This window comes from Oryctolagus cuniculus, chromosome 3, assembly GCF_051225735.1.
Source record: "Oryctolagus cuniculus isolate XC-2025 breed Fujian yellow rabbit chromosome 3, ASM5122573v1, whole genome shotgun sequence".
In the NCBI taxonomy this organism is placed as follows: domain Eukaryota; kingdom Metazoa; phylum Chordata; class Mammalia; order Lagomorpha; family Leporidae; genus Oryctolagus; species Oryctolagus cuniculus.
The window spans coordinates 151,876,116-151,894,074 of NC_142869.1; the positions used below are offsets into that span (position 1 = coordinate 151,876,116).

Here is a 17,959-nt window from a genome sequence, read left to right on the forward strand (position 1 = left end):
CAGTCATATATTTCAACATGTAGTTTGATTTAAAGCCATTGAAATGTTTGTTCAAAAGCCTGAAGACTGAGCATTATGCTAGACATTAAAAGTGGAGAGAAGGGGTGTCATAAAATCAGGTTGCAAAGAGTACAATGGTCTGTATGCTTTTTACAAGTGCTCTGCCTTACTCCTATTTTGAGGAGGTAAAATGACTTGCACAAAACCTCATGGTATTAATTCTCCCTATAAAGTCAAACAAAATTACTTAAGATTTAATGAACATTTTCAGCAAAACACAATATTTAAATAAAAAAACACTGGAATAGAAGTTTGATTAAAAAAGTTTAAAAATATTTCAAAGGAGTAAGAAAATAATAATATAAATATAATACCAAGGAACTAAATGAATTCCACAAAACACTTAAGGGCTGTTGTGGGTATTATTCTTGCTTCCTCTGCAAATTCATTTTGCTATGAAATAATTTGGGGAGATGCAGTTTCCTTATTGGTTTCTTTTCTAGAAATCATCTTGATAATTTTTGTATATAAATTGCATTTCAATCTCCAAGAATGAATTACAGCAGGCAGCATTTCCTAACTTGTTTGACTGGTAAGACCTGCTTTTTGACATAACATCTTGGAGAACTCCAGTTTCACAGAAATCATTTGGGGAATTTTGATCAAAAACAAATTCTTGCCAGAAGTATATCTGTTGGCCTTTAAAAGAAAGGTGCCCCTAGTTCTTTAACCTTTCCCCTCTCTTGAGATTTTCACTTGATACTTAAAAATAGTGACGGTGGTGTTGAGCATTGGGCACAGTGGTTAAGATGCCACTTGGGACACCTGCATCTTGTATACAAGCACCCATGTTTGATTTCTAGCTCCACCCCATCCAATTTCCTGCTAACGTACATTCTGGGAGGCAGCAGGTAAACAACTTGATTCCCTAGCACTCATGTGGAGACCCAGATGGAGTTCTAGGTTCCTGGCCCAGCCCTGGCTGTTGTGGGCATTTGGGAAGTGAACCAGCACACAGGAGCTTACTCTCTTTGTTTCTTTCAAATAAATTAACTATAAATAACTTTTTAAAAGAAAGATAGGAACAATGTCATTCATCTGTGACTCTGCAGCTTAGCACATTACTTGATGCATATTAAGGACTAAATAAGGGACCAGTATGTGGTGCAGCAGGTTAAGCATTCCACATGGGAACTGGTTCATATCCCAGGGTCTCCACTTCTGACAGAAGTCCCTGCTAATGTACCTGAGAAAGCAGTGGAAGATGGCTGAAGTGCTTTGGCCCCTGACACCCACGTGCAAGACCTGTATGAAGCTTCTGGCTTCTGCCTGGCCCAGTCCTGTACCTTGTGGCCTTTTGAGGAGTGAACCAACTAATGGAAGATTCTCTCTCTCTCTCTCTCTCTCTGTCTCTCTCATAAGATCTCTCTGTCTCTCTGTCTCTCCCACTCTTTCTCTGTAACTCTGCCTTTCAAATAAATATTTAAATCTTTAAAAAAAGGACTAGATAAATATTTGCTAAACTTCTCTAAATTGTGCTATTAGGCTCTTGTCTATTTCCTTTCTTCACTTTTCTTCCATTTGGCTCTCTCAGGCTAGATCTACCGATTGGACAATTTAAGCCTGGGTCTTTCTAGTTTCTGATTCAATGTTCTCAAAGCCAAAACACAACTGGAGCTCCAAACATAATTTCCTGGTACTCACAATGTCTTTGACAGATAAGCAGACCTAGATTCCAGGAACTAGAATTAGATACAAATGAGGAAATCAAATACTCTCTCTCAAGGCCTCTCCATATTGGCACAGCCCAGAGATCTAATCCCTTTCCTTGAATTTTCTTTGATTTATATTTATATATAATATTTCAAATGTACAGAAAATTTAAGAGGATGAGGTTTTTAATGCATTCAATTCATGACTGAACAGAATGTGAACATTGGGCCATATTGAATAAAACGTTAGAGGCAGCACTAGCTTTGGTAGCACACATACTAAAACTGGAACAACACAGACATGATCAACACAGCCCCTGAGCAAGGATGACATGAGGCACTGAATATTTTTTAAAGGTCATTATGTAAAATGAAATAGCAACACCCATAAAGACAAACACTGCACATTGTCTTTCCTATGTGGAAGCTTAAAATAAGTCAATCTGAATTTAGAAAAGTGATTCCTAGAGGAGAGGGAATAGAGGCAGGTTGGATAATGAAGACCAAAGCACAGTCAGAATAGGGTCTAGTGTTGCCACAGCACAGTAGGACAACTGTAGTTCACAATAATGTATTCTATTCTGTACAAAGAATTGGAAGATAGGAGCTAAACGATTCCAGACACAATGAAAATAAAAAGAAATAGAAATGCTAACTACACTTATTGCCTGATTTGATCAGCTTCTGCTATATATACATGTTGAAATATTAGTGTCCCCTAAAAATGTGTATTATACATCAATCAAAAAAACTCTTTAAAATAAAGAGTGCTCTGCCTTACTATTTTTAAAACTATTACAAATATACCTGAAACCCTATTTGATTACATTCTTAATTCTCCATTCTAAAAGATAACTTCTATCTTAATGAAGCCAGTATGAATCTATACTTTAATAGCTATATCAATGTCAGACAGCCATACACAGCACATAAATATTCTATTTATGAAGACACCATTCTCCAATTTGCTTTTTCTACTCAATGTGCTTTCAAAATGTATCCATGCAACACAAGTAGATCTAGTTCATTCACAATGACTTCAATGCAGAACTCAATAACACACATATGCCCTTCATTTTTAACCCAGTTTCCTATTGCTCAACATTAGGTTTTGCTGTATTGCATTTTTATGGGAGTTGGAGTACCTCATTCAAATCTTTTATGCAGGCAGCCAATTTGAGGGTTAGCTGCTGACAGCTCACAGCTGCCTCTTCATCCAGGCAATCCCCTGGGCTACCAAGAGCTGCCTTGTCCAGGAGGTGACACCTCCCTACCCCACATACAACCCCAGGAAGCCTACAACTGGCTGTGGGATACAAAAAGACTCCCTTGCCTCAGTGGGAGAACACCTGATGTGATTTATAATCCAAGGCCTTCATGGGTCCATCTAAAACTACTCTGCTTTACCTGAGACCAAATCCTCCCTCTCTTGGCATTCCTCTATCAGGATAGAGAAGTGGTCCACTTCCCTCAACAGGCTCCTCACAAGTTTCTCCTAAGCAGTGCGTCCTCAATACATGGTGTATACCAATTAGCTGTGTCAGACCCTGCTCCCAAGGAATTTGGCCTATGACAGGGTCACCACACCACTCTCATAAGCTGTGACCATTCATGTGTAGACTTGATGAGGATTGCCCAAGTATATCCCAGAATTTCTGCCTCATATGATCAGATTCTTTTCAACTCAACTAGAGTTGCTAAATTGCTTTAGAAAATAGGATTGATTGACATAACTATTCCCACTTTGCCACTTCTTACCATTTCTAGAACTTGCCAGACATTTTTAAACCTTGCTGACAGACTGGGACTGAAATGATTCATCTAGCCCATCCTTAATTCTAGATTGTTTCTTTTTGTTTTTATTTAAAATACATTAAAATATATTAAGAGAAAAAACAAAATCAGTGAAAATGGAATTTAAGTATATAAAATGAAATATTTGAATACATATGTAAATAAATATAATGTAAAATATGTGTTATTATTTAGTTTATAACCCTCACTATGTGCCTTATCAATATTCTAAATACTCGATTCATTTTAATATTCAAGGAAGCCCATGAAGTAGATACTATTATGGTTATACACATTTTACAGGTGAGGAAAATGAGTCACAGAGAGGGAGGTAATTTGATCAAATTCACAAAAGTAGTAAAGACTGTATTAAAGCCAAGACTATTGGCTAAAAAATTTCACATGTTCAACTGTTATACTAATACCATCTCTTAACTACATCCTTTAGTTCTTTCAGTATCTATTTGTATCTCACAAGTCTCCTAGAGTTTTTCTTCTTAAAAATGTCATTTTGCAAAATAAGTAAATAGATAAATCCCTACATGCCAATTATGGTAATCTGAATAATGCCTCCTTGCCAAGATGTCCACATCCCAATCCACAGAACCCATGAATGTTAATCTAGATACAAAGATACTTTGCAGATAAGATTAAATCAATCTTCAGGAGGGTAGATTATCCTGGTAGTTCCTCTTTAATTCCAAGTGTCTTTATAAGAGAAAGGTAGAGAAAGATTGAGTACAACAGTAGGAGATGTGACAATGGTAGCATAAGATTGGGGTGACATAAGAAGGGGGTCATGAGTCCAGGAATGTGGACAATCTCCTGGAACTAGGAAAGTCAAGGGAACAAATTCTCCCTCAGGGCTTCCAGTAGACAAAGCTTTGCCAACACTAAGATATTAGTCCTATACAAGATTTCAGACTTCTGACATCCAGAACTAAAAGAGAGTAAATTTGTGCTGTGTTTAACCCAGTAAGTCTGTGGTGACTTGTGGAAGTTGTAATATGAAACTAATACAACAATCTACCCCAAAACTCAGGGACTTTAGAAAACAAAGATTGACAGGGCTGGCGGTGTGGCATAGGAGGTAAAGCTGTTTCCTGTAGTGCCAGAATCCCATATGTGTGCCTGTTCAAGACTCTGCTGCTTTGGCCGGCGCCACAGCTCAATAGGCTAATCCTCCACCTGCGGCGCCAGCACACCGGGTTCTAGTCCTGGTCCGGAGCGCTGGATTCTGTCCCGGTTGCTCCTCTTCCAGTCCAGCTCTCTGCTGTGGCCAGGGAGTGCAGTGGAGGATGGCCCAAGTGCTTGGGCCCTGTACCTGCATGGGAGACCAGGAGAAGCACCTGGTTCCTGCCTTCGGATCAGCGCAGTGCACTGGCTGCAGCGCGCCGGCCGCAGCGCTATTGGAGGGTGAACCAACAGAAAAAGAAGACCTTTCTCTCTGTCTCTCTCTCTCACTGTCCACTCTGCCTGCCAAAAACAAAAACAAAAACAAACAAACAAACAAACAAAAAAAACCACAAACAAACAAAAAAGATCCGGCTGCTGCACTTCTGATCCAGCTCTCTGTTATGGCCTGGGAAAGCAGTAGAAGATAGATGGTTCAAGTGCTTAAGTGCTTGGGCCCCTGCACCTGTGTGGAAGACCACCTGTGTGGGAGCTCCTGGCTTCTGGCTTTGGATCAGCCCAGTTCTGGCCATTGCAGCCATTTGGGGAGTGAACCCTAGACAGAAGGCCTCTCTCTGCTTCTGCTTCTGCCTCTACCTCTGCCTCTCTGTAACTCTGCCTTTCAAATAAATAAATAAATATTTTTTAAAAATAAAAGATTGTCACTCAAGGGTCTGTGGGTCTATAGCCTCCTTTGCATTCAGTTTAGGGGGCTCTGCTCTTCCTGTCTCTCACCCTGCTCTTGGCTCATATATATTCTTTCCTTGGCAATGGCATTAGTGTTCACAGCAAGTGAAAACTCAAAATCACAGCCTGGGTTTGAAACTGCCATAATGTTGCTTCCACATTGTTCTATTGACTTCAGCATATCACATAGCTGAATCCAAAAATCAAAAGGTGGAAAAATACTTTCTATGCTTTTCATGAAAATTAGGCACATGACTTTGCAAGTTGTCCCACAAAAGGGGTTTGGAATTGGGAGCCAATTATGCAATCTACAACCACTTCTATTTATTGAATGATACTGTAACCTGTTGTAGAACCATAAATTGATTGTTATTTCAATATATTACAGTTATTTCAATATATAAATGTATTCCATTGTTTTCTACATCTACTTTTCAGTGTAATTATCATCTTTAGGTTATATTCCATTTCTCTGCGATAGCTTTTAAGGTTTTATGTTTGATGGCAGGCCAGCACTGTGGTGAAGTGGGTTAAGCTACTACTTGCAATGCCAGCATCTCATATCAGAGAGCAAATTTGAGTCACTGCTACTCCATTTGCAATTCAACTGCCTGCTAATGTGCCTGGGTAGGCAGCAGAAGATGACTTAAGTACTTGGACCCCTGGCACTTCTGTAGGAGACCAGGATGGAGTTCCAGGATCCTGACTTCAGTCTGGTACAGCACCAGCTGTTGCGGCCATTTTGGGAGTGAACTTGCAGAAGATATTTCTCTCTCTCTCTCTCTCTTCCTCTCTCTGAGTCTTCCTATCAGTCTGCCTCTCAAAAAGTTAAATAAATCTGTTGTTTTTGAGAAGTCTAGATTTGGATTTGTTTCCATTTCTCTCACTCAAATCTTAGTATATTCTGCAAATGAAGATCTCCTGTCTTGCTACAGGTCTGGAAATCTGTCACTATATAACATCTTTCTTATCATCTCAACTGTATGCTCTGGGATTTATATACTGGCTCTCTACCCTCCATAGGACAGGGAGATAAATGCTCTTTCTGAATCCTTCATCTCTCTTCATCACTTGTTATGTCACTTTGTCTTTATGAGCTATACTTCATAATTTTTCCAGAATAGCTCCTAACTTGCTAGCCCTCTCTTTGGCTGGGCTCAATCTGCTGTTTAACATGTTTGTTGAGTTTTCATTTCACTCACCAAATGTGCTTTATAACTATGCCTTTTCATTTTCTCTTCTACCACTCTATTTTTATTATGCTTTTTATTCTTTCTTTTTATCTCTTTAAGTTTTTAAAATATGCCTATTATGTTTCAGATTATTCTATAATCACCAGTTTTGGAGCACAGAGTCTCCTGGCTGATACAGCTGCTCTCTTGCCCTTGTGAGGTTATGTTTTCTTTAATTCTTTTTTTTTTTTTTTTCATTCCACTGTGCTCTGTGTTTTGGGACAATCCTTTCAGAGTTGCTTCACTCTTATTTCTTCCAGAGTCCCAGAAGGTATCTGAGCTCCAGTGCCGTACTGGTGTTAATTTCTCAATACAGGATTCCAACACCCCAGGAGTGGTGTAAATTCAGAACTCACACCTGCTCAGCACTGACTTAGGTTTCCAATTCCTTGCACAGTTTATTATGTAACCTACCCCAGACCTGCCCCAGAGGGTGTACCATTTCTTTTTTTTTTTTCTCTTTTTTATTATTTATTTATTTATTTACTTATTTGAAAAGCAGAGTTACAGAGCAAGGAGAGTCAGAGAGAGAGAGAGAGAGAGAGAGAGAAGACAGATAGACAGAGGGTCAGAGAGAAAGGGATCTTTCATCTACTGATTCACTCCTCAAATGGCCACAACGACCAGGGCTGGGCCAGGCAGAAATCAGGAGCTTTATCCGGATCTCCCATGTGGGTGCACAGTTACAAGTACTTCGGCCATCTTCCACTGCTTTTCCAGGTATATTAGCGGGAAGGTGGACCATAAGTGGGGCAGTCAGGACTTGAGATGGGCCCATATAGGAAGTCAGGCTTCACCAAAATGCTGATCCTAGTCCCTTTTCTTATATGACCCTTATTTAGGTAGCAAACAGTCCCAGCACCTACCCCATGCAGGCCCAAGGCCTCATCTCCTGTGTCTGATTTGGACTCTAGTCCCAGCCCTCAGATCCCTTTGCACCCATATGAGCCTCCCTAGCTTCATCTCTACCTGCAGGTCTGCTTTATGTGTCCTCTTCATGTCTTCCAGGGACATGGAGAGATCCTAATTTCTTTCTTGCAAGCCTGGCTGCTTTCTTTTAAAAACAGACATTTTTTCCAGTATTTCCATACTAAAGCAAGAAATACATCTTTTCCATCATCTCCTGTCATATGTGACAGGAAGTCACTGCCTTGATTTTCCACTGTGTAGTACATATCTTATTCAGGGTTCCTAGGTAGTTTCCCAGTCTCTCTTTAGCACTGGGCCCTACTCTAAATCCAGCCAGTTTCTACAGGCTACAGTATTTCCTTCCTTTCCCAGGTCCAATCTTCTAGTCATGTGCACAATAGAGAAGTCCACCAAAACCAACCACCCATGTCCATCTGGTTAGCATCCTTGGTTCTAACAGTCCCACCAAGTTTGAACTCCTACTTCCAAAGTCAAGCCAAAGATTGTGTCAGTGCTGGAATGCTAAAGAGACCAGATCACTCAAGGCTCATCTGTACAGCCAGGCCCTTTCCTCCTATGCAATTTGTGTCACGGGACTCACTGCCTGCTGATGGATTCTGGAGTCAGCCTTCTACAGTCACTGCAATCCCATTAATACTATGATACAATCTCACTTCAACAGACATCTGGCCACCCAGAGCCCCTGATAAAACGCAAACCATTCCTAGAATCTTATTTTGAGGGCAAAGAAAAGCACATCTTCAGAAAGGAAGTTATAGCAAAGGTTCATTCACATAATTAATGCTCTTGTTACATGCTAAAGACAAACACATTCATCCCAGTCTCCAGCCATGCAGATTCTTGACATTCACAAAGATCAATTTCAGACACTGGAAATTCTCATTGGCCAAAGAAAGATTAATGTACTTTTTGTGTTTATTGTGACAATGAAGATTATGAACACATTTAGAAGATTTTCAGTAAGAACTGAAAATTAAACATTTAATCTTAAAAAGAAAAAAAGCAACTAAATAAAACAGCATATTACTCAAACATTTCTATCAATTGAGGCATATATATATAATATCTCTATTAAGGTATAATATCAGGGCCAGCACTGTAGCATAGTTGGTTAAGCCTCTGTCTGCAGCGCTGGCATCCCATATGGGCACCAGTTCGAGTACCAGTTCGAATCCCAGCTACTCCATTTTCAATCCAGTTCCCTGCTGATGGCCTGGGAAAGCAGTAGAAGATTGTCCAAGTGCTTGAGCCCTTACACCTGCGTGGGAGACCTGGAAGAAACTCCTGGCTCCTGGCTTCAGATAGGCCCAGCTCTGGTCATTGAGGCTATTTGGGGAGTGAATCAGCAGATGGAAGACCTCTCTCTCTCTGTCTCTTCCTCACTCTATAACTCTGTCTCTCAAATAAATAAATAAACCTTTAAAAAAAGGCATGCTGACATTTCTCATTCTTCTGAAATTGTTTACCATAGATGCTTTAAAATTAGATTATAAATTTAATTCACCTTGCAAAAATTTACAGTAAATATTACCTATAAATGGCAAAACAATCAATTTTAACACAATTTTGAAGTTGACTTTTTAAAAAATATTGAAGCTCACATTGCAACAGATACTATTGAAAATCTCTGTGAATTGTAAAAAAAAGAAAAATACATATAAATAGGTCTTTATGTTCTTCTTGGATGTTATAAATGAAATATTTTTCCTACATAATAATTCACACACATGAACAGCCTATCTCTTAGTTCCTTCTCCTAGAATTCCTTAGAAAGTTTAGTTTACTTATGTGTTCTACAAATCATTTCAGCTATCTTCCTTCTGGAATTTTTAAGGAAAACTCCCTAAATAGCTTTCTAGTAAAGGAGTCCTTAATATATGCTATACTAATTTTTCTATTTGATAAGTTTTTAAAACTTAGCTTATAAAATTTTAGCATTCTTTCCATTCTGAAAAAAAGTTCATGATTAGAACTAAAAGTTTCCCAGCATTAGATATAAATCCCCTTCACATTTCTTACAGATGATCTATGTATTATTAAATATTTCTATATGCAGTTTAAGGTAGCTGGAGGTGTGATTTGACACATGGTATAACCTACCATGAAATGGACTCTATGCTATGCTAAAAATGGAAGTCTATATTAGTCTTAAACATATAGAAAGGAGAATATTCTCTTAATATAGGCATTTCATGAGGCATCTGCTATAATATGCATAAACTTCAATAAAATTAGGCTGCCTAATTACTCTAATTTCCATTTTCTCTGGTTTGTAAAGTCTCTAATATCATTTGTCTCCTTATATGACAGACTAACTGAAATATATTTGATATGTTACTGGAGCAGAAAGCATGCTTTAAGAAATATCTAGACAGACTTTGTTTTTAACTGGGAAATTCCTAATCCACAAAGATAATCAGATTTGCTTAGAAAGTTCTAGAGGCTACTTTGGTCTTTCCTTCTAGCGTTTATGATGGTATCTTCCATTAATTATAGTGCCTGTTTGTAACTAAATTTCCAAGAGGTTAAGTTGATTGCAGCAATGGTACAGTCCTTCAAATTTTTTGGGTCAATGATTACAACTTCAAGATTCTTCACTTAACCTAGGCATAAAGCTCCCTCATTCTTTTCCCAATTACTGAATGTCCCCACTACATAAAAAGGCATTTCTTTATGTGTGAATTTCCATTAAAATCAAATTCCTGAAGCAAGCATTATGGAACAGTGGGTTAGTCTGCAACACTGGCATCCCATATGGGCACTGGTTGGAGTCCCGGCTGCTCCACTTCCAATCCAGCTCCCTGCTAATGCACTTGGGAAAGCAGCAGAAGATAACTTAAGTGCTTAGGTCTTGGCCACCTATGAGAGAGAGAGATAGAGTTTCAGGCTTCTGCCTTCAGCCTGGCCCAGCCCTAGTACTTGTGGCTATTTGGGGAGTGAACCAGTGTATGGAAAATCTGTCTCTCCTTCTCTTTCAATAATCCTACCTTTCAAATAAAATGATCTTTTTTAAAAATAAAATTTCTTCTTTATTTATGTCACTAATATATAACAGATATTTGACTATTTAGTACTAAGTAATTTTAAACCATTTCATTGCCTCATTTCAATTTTTCAGTTTTTCCAAATCAAGTGCACATTGATATTAGATGATAAAAGAGTGGGTTTCTGAAAAAATAACTCCATGAACATTCTCCTGTCTTTTGTGAGCAGATAACCTGTAAAACTAATCAAAACATTTGGCAGAATGGCATGGCTCAGGCTTTTGAGTGAGACAGACTTGGCTTCAAATGTGTGTTTATTATCTGAGCCCCATTTTCCCCATCTATAAAACACATGCAATAATTATTAGCTCTTATGATTTTTAAAAAAGATTCATCTATTTTATATAAAAGGCAGAGTTACAGAGAGAGAAGGAGAGACAAAGAGATCTTCGATCTGCTGGTTCACTACCCAAATGGCTGCAACAGATTTATCTCAGTCTTCTATGTGGGTGCAGGGGCCCAGGGACTTGGGTCATCTTCCTCTGTTTTCCCAGGCACATTATCAGGGAGATGGATTGGAAGTGGAGCAGCAAGGATTCAAACTGGTGCCCATATGTGATGCCAGAGTTTCCAGCAGTAGCTTAGCCCTCTATGCTATGGTGCTGGCCCCAGCTCTTATGATTAAAGGAGACAAAAATGGCAGAATTGTCATTAGCTCTTTTCTCTACTAAAATCTATGGATATCCATACTTTGTGTCTCAAACAAGAAATAATCTTTGACAAACTATATATGAGCAGTGAATTTTCTAAACCAGTAGCCTGCTTCCCACTTTTTCTGGTGAGTCACTTCCCAGCCACAGGAGTTGCCAGGAGCAGATGGAGATAGTCTGTAATATAAACCAAGAAGAAAACAGGATCTTTATCAGTCTTAACTAAAATCAGCTCATGTCATTTAACAAAGCGTTTAGCCATTGCTCAGGTCCATGCTGGTGCCACCCAAAGCAGTGTCTGCATCTCAAATAAATAAAAACTCAGAGATTCCAAAGACACTGCAAAAGGCTCGGAATAACTCTGGTCTGACCTGACTTCCCATTGCCATCTCTTTGACATGAATCTACTCTAAGTCACTAAGCATTTTCCAGAAAGCGGGGAAGTTCTTTTTCCTTAAAATGTTCAGTTTGTCCAGTGTAGTAAAAATTTCTGCCCTTCATCAGTCTTTAAGCCTTGAGCCCTCGGCTGTCATTTCTCTCAATGTCTAGAGAGGCCCAGAAAGTATATTTAAAAGGAGCACTGTCCAAAGAGGTCTGGTCTCCATTTCTCCTGGTCTATACCTTGAGTGTTGACCTGGCTTTGATCAGGTGCAGCGGCTTAGCCAGTGGTTTTGTATGCTCCTGAATTTTAACCCCTGCATGCCTTCTACATGTTTCCTGGCTCCTGACTGCTCACATCAGAGCACCTGTTATATTCTCACCCCAGTTTCTGTGATTTATTAACTCTGACCATTTCTTAAACTTTACTCTTAGTAATGTATTAATTAACCTAATCCAAGCACCCGGCACAGTCACTCCAATCTGCTATCATTCCCAGTCCCGATGTGATAACTTGCAATAAATACCAAAATAATTGCTGCACCACAGCTGCCTGACTTCTGGGAAATTCTACTGAGAATATTGGATACGTCAGCAGCATGTTTCAAACAATCATCATCAACCAATGTTATTAGAAAATTAAATTATATAAATTATCCAAAGGATTCCAACTCTAGATCCCATCCAGACTCTATAACACAATCACAGTTGATAAAATCCTATGGATCAGTGATTCTCAGAGAATTATGTGTGACCACTGGTGGGTGGTGAGAAGGATTCTGATTATTATAGGCCAAGAAAGGACAACAATGATTCCTCAGCCTTCTACAGAGGAATGAGGTGAGTTTCCATAGGTTTTCACTTGTATATGACTAAAGGCCGGCATGTAAATCTTAGCTGAGTTCCTCAGAAAGTAGAAACAAAGGCAAAAGTTTACATGCTATGACTTTATTACGGAGTGCAATCCAGAGAAGCATAAGACTTACAACAAAGTTAGTAAAAACAGCTTCAGCTCTTATGTCTAGTGCTGGTCCTATAATAACCAAGGCCATAACTGATACTCATTATCTCATCTCTCTACCCCCACCATTGAGTCTAGATTCCCTCATGCTCGGTTAGCACTTTGGATGGTCTGGTTTTCTTGCCCAGTGAGTACCCAGTCCTTTACCTCTGACGGTTCAATAAATGTCCTAGCAATTCCAGTTTGCAAATATATACCTCCCTGCACCTTTTGAAGAGCAGCACTCTGAGATCTTCATAGAAATCAAGGATTATTATCTTGATCAAAAAGTAAATTGACTCTTAGACAAAGGGATCACACAAACAAGTCTAGTGTCTGCTAATACTAGCTGATAGAATCAAAAAGGGAGAGAACGATCCATCATGGGAAGCGGGATACAGAGTAGATTCATAGAATGGCAGATGTCCTAAATAGCACTCTGGCCTCAGAATTAGCCCTTAAGGCATTCGGATATGGCTGAAGAGCCCATGAGAGTATTGTAGGCATGGAAAGCCAAGACACCCTGGGGAAAAAAAAAAAAAAAAAGAAGAAGAAGACCTAAATAGAAGATCTCTGCAAGTGAGATCCCAGTGGAAAGAACGGGGCCATCAAAGAAGGAGGTACCCTTCTCTGAAGGGAGGAGAGAACTTCCACTTTGACTATGACCCTGTCTAAATAAGATCGAAGTTGGCAAACTCAAAAGGCTTCCATAGCCTTGGCAACTCATGACTAGAGCCTAGGGAGATTACTGATGCCATAAACAAGAGTGTCAAATTGTTAAGTCAACAACAGGAGTCACTGTGTACTTACTTCTCATGTGGGATCTGTCCTTAGTGAGCTGTCCAATGTGAAGTAATGCTATAACTAGTACTGAAACAGTATTTTACACTTTGTGTTTGTGTGCGGGTGCAAACTGATGAAATCTTTACTTAATATATACTGAATTGATCTTCTGTATATAATGATAATTGAAAATGAATCTGGATGTGAATGGAATGGGAGAGGGAGCAGGAGATGGGAGGGGTGTGAGTGGGAGGGAAATTATAGGGGGGGAGCCATTGTAATCCATTAACTGTACTTTGAAAATTTATATTTACTAAATAAAAAATTTTTTAAAAAAGGAGTTCGGATGGGAGTTGGGGTGGAAGGGTGGGTATGGGGGAAGAACCACTATATTCCTAAAGTTGTGCCTATGAATTTTGTATTCATTAAATAAAAACTTTAAAAAATCAAATAAATCCAGTTGGAAACAATAGGGAAAGAAAAAAAAAAGCAAACTGTTTCTTTACCAAAGTGTCAAGGTGGTAGCTGCAATCAAGTTCAGCCAAATCTTACAGTGTTTTCTGATGGAAAGAACTTCCACGTGGCAACCAGGACTTCTAGAATGGCAATGGCTAAGTTACAGGTTCAAAAAGCACAAATTCCACAAGTGTGTAACTGGAAATGATAACAAGGAGAATCAATCCTACTTTTACCCGGAGTACCTGCCTGTGTATTCTAGCTATTGAAGGTATGCATCATATATCGACCATTGGTTTGGCACATATGCCACAACCGAGAGGACAATGCCATAACCCATGGGATGTGGTCAACAGTTAATGCCTTAGCCAAACCACTAGTAGGCTATTTTGCTTTTATTAGGACATTTGTTTCTAAGTGATGGAGCGGAGTACCTGGTAACTGGTGATCCCATTGACAAATGCCCATTATTACAACATCTTTGTGGCTGGCGCCGTGGCTCAGGAGGCTAATCCTCCGCCTTGCGGAGTTCTAGTCCCGGTGGGGTGACGGATTCTGTCCCGGTTGCCCCTCTTCCAGGCCAGCTCTCTGCTGTGGCCAGGGAGTGCAGTGGAGGATGGCCCAAGTACTTGGGCCCTGCACCCCACGGGAGACCAGGATAAGTACCTGGCTCCTGCCATCGGATCAGCACGGTACGCCAGCCGCAGCGTGCCTGCTGCGGCAGCCATTGGAGGGTGAACCAACGGCAAAGGAAGACCTTTCTGTCTGTCTCTCTCTCTCACTGTCCACTCTGCCTGTCAAAAAAAAAAAAATAATAATAATAACATCTTTGCCATAAAATGAGACCACTGGAATCTCTTATTCATTGCCCAGGGTTGCCCAGACAGAGTACCACAAACTATATGGCTTCAAACATCAAAAATATGTTGTCTTTGGAGAGGTTAGAAGTCTGAATGAAAGGTGTTGATTGGATCATGATTCCTCTGAGACTTGTAGGTGATCTTTGCTTCCTTCTTTCTGGCTTCTGATATGTGCATGCAACACTGGGTATTCCTTGGCTTGTAGCCTTACCACTCCAGTGTCTGACAATGTCATTAAATCGATTCCCCCAAAGTGTCTCTGTCTCTTTATCTCTTCTCTTCTCATAAGGACACCATTCATATTGATCACTATTCTATACAATCTTAGCAGGGGCCCACCCTACTCCTGTATGACCTTAACTAATTATAATTACAATGACCCTACTTCCAGATAAGGCAGCATTTTGAAGCACCAGAGATTAGCCTTTTTTTTTTTTTTTTTGATAAGGGACACAATTCAACCCATGGTAGATACCACACCAATAGACAACATTAAAAGAGGATTCTGGTCTTTATTTTCAGTATAATCTGTCTTGCAGTGACTAAAAATGACAACACTTAAAAACTGTAGAGATGACTTATAGCCTTCAAGTATTTAGTCTTAGGTCGGCTAAAAGAAGATTGCAAGCGTTTTTTGACGGGCATCCAGCACTCAAGAAAAGCTAAACTGTTCCACAATCCTTATCAGTATTATTGTTCCTGTACTGATTGAGTCATAGACTTCTTATTTCCCATTACCGCACCTTCAAGCTGTATCTGTTCCCAGTGAACTACAGGTAAAGATCAGTAATTATGATATTAAGTTTTATCACCATACCATTCACCACAAGAAATGGAGTCTTTATTGATTTCAAACAGGAACAGTCATCCAACTCAAAAATTCTATCATGAAGCTCCAATTAATAGGCCACCAATGTCACCAATCATATCATTAGCCTGAGTACTCAAACAGAACCTGAGTTCTCTATTAAAGAGTGAATCCCACAGAAATAACAGTGAAATAAAAGATAAAAAAGGAAGAGAAGGGAAAGCCAGTATGAGGACACGTTACTGAGCTAGTCACCACTTGACATCTGATTACTCCATTTCATTAGACCATCTCCAATACTCTATATGAATGATTATGCCAGGTCGGTAACCAGTAACTCAGATCAGTGGTGGGTATAGGAATATCCAGTGCCTTCCATTTCTCACTGATTAAATGTTCATCCCACAGGGTGCTACTCTTCTTTACTTTTATCATGCAAATATATGGGTGCCAAGTGTTTACCATCTTCCTCACTGTCAACAGGAGAATCACAGGATAGAAAGTGAGTAGTTCATGGTGAACCATAGAAGAGGTAATGTGAAGTTGTGCTCTCTCGAAATAAGCTGAAGTCCATTTGGTCTTTGTAGTGACAGCTGGAGTGAACCAATGACCAAACACTTGGAGACAAGTGACATGGAAATGATTCAAAATGGTACAGAAGAATCTGGAACTTAAGTGAGTTGATAGGAGTTAATTTTTTCCCCTTCTTAATTTTTTTAATTATTTATTTTTACTTATTTGAAAGACAGAGTTACAGAGAGAGGTAGGGACAGAGAGAGAAGTCTTCCGTCCACTGGTTCACTCTCAAGGTGGCTGCAACCTCTGAAGCTGCGCTGATCCGAAGCCAGGATCCAGGAGCTTCCTCCTGGTCTCCCACATGGGTGCAGGGGTCCAGGGACTTGGGCCATCTTCTACTGCTTTCCCAGGCCATAGTAGAGAGTTGGATCAGAAGAGGAGTAGCCAGGACTAGAACCGGCGCCCATAGGGGATGCGTGCGCTTTAGGCCAGGGCGTTAACCCGCTGTGCCACAGTGCCAGCCCCCCACCCTTTCTTAATTTAAAAGCAGCATGTCACTGAGTTATTTTTCCCTCAGAAAGTGGGAATCAATAAAGTAGGTGTTCCATGGGGCCTTTTTTCTTATCTAAACATCTGGAGGAGATAAAACACTGTATATCATTGCCTTTGGTGATACATAAGCTGCTTATTTACCTATTAACTTTATTTACATTGATTCTTTTACAAAAAAGATTTTGCAGGATATAATATTCTGGGCTGGCAGTTGTTCTCTCTTAGTACCTGGGCTATATCTCGCCATTCCCTCCTAGCTTTTAGAGTTTCTGATGAGAAGTCAGCTGTGAGTCTGATTGGAGATCCTCTGAGAGTAATCTGACGTTTCTCTCTTGCACATTTTAGGATCTTTTCTTTATGTTTCACTGTGGAGAGTTTAATTACAACGTGTCGTGGTGAGGATCTCTTTTGGTCGTGTTTATTAGGGGTTCTGTGGGCTTCCTGTACTAGGATTTCTCTGTCCTTCTCCAAACCTGGGAAATTTTCTGCTAATATCTCACTAAAAAGGCCTTCTAATCCTTTCTCCCTCTCCATGCCTTCAGGAACTCCTAGAACCCGAATGTTGGGTTTTTTAATAGTATCCTGAAGATTCCCGACAATATGTTTCAGATTTCTAATTTCCTCTTCTTTTCTTTGGTCTGACTGTATCCTTTCCTGTTCTCTGTCTTCTAAGTCCGATATTCTCTCTTCTGCTTCACCCATTCTGTTTGTAAGGCTCTCTATTGTGTTTTTCATTTGATCTATTGAATTCTTCACTTCAGTCACTATCACAGTTTCCTGTTGTACTAGTTGTTTCGTTTCATTTTGATTCCTCCTTAATATTTCATTTTCACGAGAGAGATTTTCTATCTTGTCCATTAAGGATTTGTGTAGTTCCAGAATTTGTTTTTGAGAACTTCTTAATGTTCTTATCAATTTTTTGAGATCTGCTTCTTGCATTTCTTCTATGTCATCATCTTCATAATCTTGAATTGGGGTGTCTTTTTCATTTGAGGGCGTCATGGTGACTTCCTTGTTTTTATTACCTCGGTTTTTGCGTTTGTTATTTGGCATATTGGAGATATTTGGTTTCTTCACTGTGGTGCTTTTTCTTGTTATACTATGACTCTAGATTAAGTGGACTATCTGTTTTTGATGGAGCCTTAGGGCTTGAGATGGGTGTGGCCTGAGAGCTCTGTTTGGTGTGCCAAAGGTGACACTCCCAGGTTAGGCGTGGTAAATCTCTCTCTCTCTCTTTCTTTCCTTTTTTTTTTTTTTTTTTTTTTGATTCAAAAGGGAAGTAATTCCGCACAGCTGAATGAAGTTGGAGGTAGTTAGCAGGCAAATGATATACCCACAGGAGCCAGAGATCGGAAGCTCTTTCCCAAGATCCCCACAGGGAATC

General features: G+C 39.7%; 1 pseudogene; it reads left to right on the forward strand.

Annotated features, from left to right (window-relative positions):
• Nucleotides 1-1,967: 1,967 nt before the first annotated feature.
• On the forward strand, nucleotides 1,968-2,064 carry LOC127491894 (U6 spliceosomal RNA; annotated as a pseudogene).
• Nucleotides 2,065-17,959: the final 15,895 nt, after the last annotated feature.